The sequence below is a fragment of the Charadrius vociferus genome, unplaced genomic scaffold, assembly GCF_000708025.1.
Source record: "Charadrius vociferus isolate BGI_N301 unplaced genomic scaffold, ASM70802v2 scaffold54, whole genome shotgun sequence".
NCBI lineage: Eukaryota > Metazoa > Chordata > Aves > Charadriiformes > Charadriidae > Charadrius > Charadrius vociferus.
Genome location: NW_009648350.1, coordinates 1,461,069 through 1,465,244, shown reverse-complemented (window position 1 = coordinate 1,465,244; position 4,176 = coordinate 1,461,069).

Sequence of the window (4,176 nt, the reverse complement as noted above, 5' to 3'; positions counted from 1 at the left end):
ATTTGTTATAAAAAAAAAAACAAACCAACAAATTCATTTCTCTAAGGCCCAAACTCACAGCTCTGGAGGGAGGACCACATGGGGCATCTCCTGTTACCGGTAGGATGCGGCTGTAGGACTTGGCCTCCTTCGTCCCCCTCAACATCCGTGCCTGGTGGGAGCTCAGCTGTGCTGGAGGTTCCTGTGTCTCCGAGGGATCACCAGGAACCTGACCTTGATCGCTCTCAGCTTTACACAGCAGCAGCACAAAGCAGGCCTGGGAGAGACCCTGCAGGCACGGTGGAGGTTCTTCCACCACGGGTTGATTTTCCCTGGGGAGGTTTAATGCAGCGGGGAGACGTTTGCTCAGCTCTGGCCGGACCCCGCTGCTCTCTGCAGGCATCCAGCGGCCCGTGGCTCTGCACAATAAACCTCCCCAAAAAACTCAAAAACGAGGGCCGTGGTGTTTCCTTTCTGCTTTCCCAGCCCGCAAAATGACCCTTGCCTATTTTCAAGCTCCCCTGTGAGGCCAGAAGCTCTCTCACTCCAGTCAACCCGATCATAAGAGATCGGGAGACGCCAAATGCACTTTAAGTAAAATACAAAGAGCCAAATTTACTTTTAAAACATAAGCATCCGAAGGTGCATAAAGCCTAAGGGGGTTTGCCAACCACCCAGCCTGCATCTCTCCCCAGACAGATCGGAGCTGAGCCCTCGTCTCCCACATCAGAAGCAGCCTGTGATAAAAAGAAAAAAAAAATTAAAAAAAAAAATCGCAAGAACATTTGCTGCTGGAAACTGCTCATGGGAAAGGCGCGATGTCTGGAAGGCGCCTGTGCACACAACCTGCGCCAAGGAACGGGATGAGATGAGATACCGCCGCATCCGCGCCGGGTGCGAGATGCAAAGAGCATCCCCCCAGTTTAAGGCCACCCTGTGCTCCCGGCCGGGCACTGTGGTGCCCACCATGAGCCCCCTGCACGCCGGCCCTGGGGAAGCACAAACCAAACGGTTAAGTAAATTTAATTTTAACATGGTGAGGAGGCGGCTCTCTGCAGATGGCATCAATACCAGCTTCGCTGCCAGCTCCACGGTGTGTCATCGGTTCTGCTCAGCCTTAAGTGATGCAAATATAGAAAACAATGTCATTGTTGCTAGGATTTTTGGGCTCCGGCTGCCTGGCCAGGCTGAGAGCGCACGGCGATGCTGGGGAAGGACGGCCACGAGGAATGGTGTTATTTCAGATGAAGAGGAAGATGAGTAACTTTTCCAGAGGCTGAGTCCTTCCAGTGCACAAATGCATTTTTCAAATGGCTCAGATCTCAGTTATCAATAGCGCTTTTGGCTCATGTGGGCCTCAAAGACATCAAAGCGTGTGTCTGCTGTGGGTTTTGTGACCGTGGTGAGAGCCATCCCAAGTGACCCGTGGCCCTGGGTTTGCTCAGCCCCAGCTCCGAGCTCTGAACTCACAAAACCATCTCAACGTCAATGCGCAAAACAACCAGCAATTGGTATTTATAAAACACCAGACACCCCTATTTACCACTAAAACTCTCCCCCAGAGCCAGTCCGACCACAGTGTCAAGGCAGCCTCGAGGGGTGAAGCCCCATTAAACTCCACGCTGCATCCCAGCACGTGGCCAACACAGAAGGCATGCCACAAGGCAAACACTCCAGCAGCGATGACCCCGTCTCAGGTGTGCTGCTGCTGCCCCGGCAGTGGTGAGGACACGGGGCAGTGGCTTTGCCATCGTGGCCGCCCCAGCCTTGCCTCCTGGTGTGGCATCCTCTGCACCGCAGGGGCTGGCCCCTGCTCTGAGCTTCCCCGGGGCATGTTACGGCAGCGGGTTCCCACCTCCACAGGCTGCAAATGCACCTGCAGTGAAGGATTTTGACTATTCTGCTCAACCAAGGCATAAATTTTTCGCCCTGTCATCCAAATCCAGACACACACAGCTGGCTGGAGAGCTCTTGCTGTCCCACAGCAGCTACCAGCCGGCATTGCCCTGCCTGCCCAGGGGCTGCGGTAACACCACAGGCAGCCTCGTGTTTCCCGTACCCCTCAAACCAGCCGTGGGTACACCCCCCCACCCCGCAAAGCCGTGCCAGCGAGGCCGTTGCACAGCCCCGGGCTCCAGGCACACCGAGGACCACCGTCGCAGGGCTCTTCAGACAGCCGCCAGGCACACCATGCTGATGGTGCTCCCTCTTGAAGCCTCTAAAGCACCTGCACAGGATCCACGGGGGGGGTCTGGAGCTTTTTGGAGCCTGAACCAGACTCTTTCCGGTCCCCATTTTGCAGGGGGGAGTTGTGGGCGACACCATCACTCTGCTGAAAAATGGGATTTCTCTTTCCGGTCCCCATTTTGCAGGGGGGAGTTGTGGGCGACACCATCACTCTGCTGAAAAATGGGATTTCTCTTTCCGGTCCCCATTTTGCAGGGGGGAGTTGTGGGCGACACCATCACTCCACTCAAAAATGGGATTTCTCATTTAAAAGCTGTGTGCCCGATGACTACCGGCTCCAAAACGGCTCAGGACACACACACACACACATACATCTCCCGGAGGTGATGCACCCTCCTCGCACACCCCACCTGCCCGTGGCAGAGCCCCGCTGCAGGGAGGTGCCAGGGAAATTAATTTCCAACTAATTAACCAACAGCCTGGAAAGAGCAGTCAGAGGCTCCTTTGGCTGGGAACCGCAAACCACCTCGCTCCGTCCCCCGACAGCGGGATGTGGGGTGTCCCTGGCGCGGGGCCGAGGGGATGGGGATGGGAAAGGCGAGGGAACGGCCTCACGCAGGAAAACCTGCGAGCGCTCCACTGTCCAAACATCTGACATCCAGCCCCACCAGCTTCTCGTCCCTGAAAATACACAACCCTGACCTATTTCCAGGGAACGCGAGCGCCCGTTTAAACAAATCCCTGACAAATGAAGGCAAGAAACCATTTCCTCCCTATTTCCTTCCATTAGAAACGAAACACTGCCATTAATCACCAATAAAGAAATAAAACCCCTAAACGATCTGCCAGGGACTGCATGAGTCAGGTCCCTCTCCTCGAGCTCACCGCAGACCTGACCCCAGGCACGGCAGGGCTAATTCTGGCTGCACTGAGCCAAACCATTGCTCTCTCCTACATTAAAAAAAAAAAGATAAAGATACATAGCTGCTGTCGGGGGATGTGCTGGGGTTAGCTGATACTCAGCCCTGTCTGCCCCCCCTGTTTTATTATTCCAATTAATTTGATTTTTTACTCCAATTAATATATTTATTTCTATTTCCTCCAGGAAAGTTTGTGTGTAAAAGCCCTTTAGGAAAAAAAAAAAAAAACAAAACACAAATATTAGGGTGTCTTAATAAGAGCTGCTGTTTTGCAAACCCTCCTGCGGCCTCCAGCCACAGCGCCCCTTCCATCCCGCTCCCTCCTAAAAAGCCAACTCCACCTCGGCCATGGCAGTGAGAAAAACCTCTGGGTGGCTGTGCCGGTGCTGCCGGGCCCGGGGGAACCCGCCGGTCCCGGGGACACCACGTCCTGGCCAAGCGCCGGGAGCAGCTCGCTGGTACACGGAGCACTTATCCCCAGCGAGGAGGAGGAGGGCAGACGCTGGTTTGGAGAGGGTGCAGGATTTTTTCCTGCGTTTGCAGACTTGGCTCGTGGAGATAACTTTGGGCTGGTTTCCCTTTTTTTTTTCCCCCCCCCTCAGCCAGATTAGGATCTTTCTTGCACACCACGCACGGGGCTGTTTACTAAACGCTGTTGGCAAAGCACAGCCCACCACAAAAAGCTCCGCGGTGGCCGCGCTGGATGCCTGGGGGTCCCAGCGCAGTGCCCTGTGCTGCCGTCAGTGCTGGAGCCCGCTGGGGCAGAGGGGTCTTCTGCGCCCCAGCGAGCCCCGGGCGTTATGGAATCACTCGATACCTGTGCAAGGCGTGCAAAATCCTGCCTTTGCCCGGGCAGACTGGCTATTAACAGTGGTGCCGCAGACGCTGAGCGCACGATGTCCTTGTTTCTGGTCAGAGTAATGCCTGCACTCCCCACCAAACAGGGGGGACCTGTCTTGCTGGAGTGAGGGTAGCGCAGAGCTTGGGTGCTCGTGCCGGGATGTTCATGTTTGCCCTGCGGGGTCACAGCCGGGGTGGTTACGCGGCCGTAGGATGGGGATGTTGGCAGGTGCTGCCCTGCCTCCTCCTG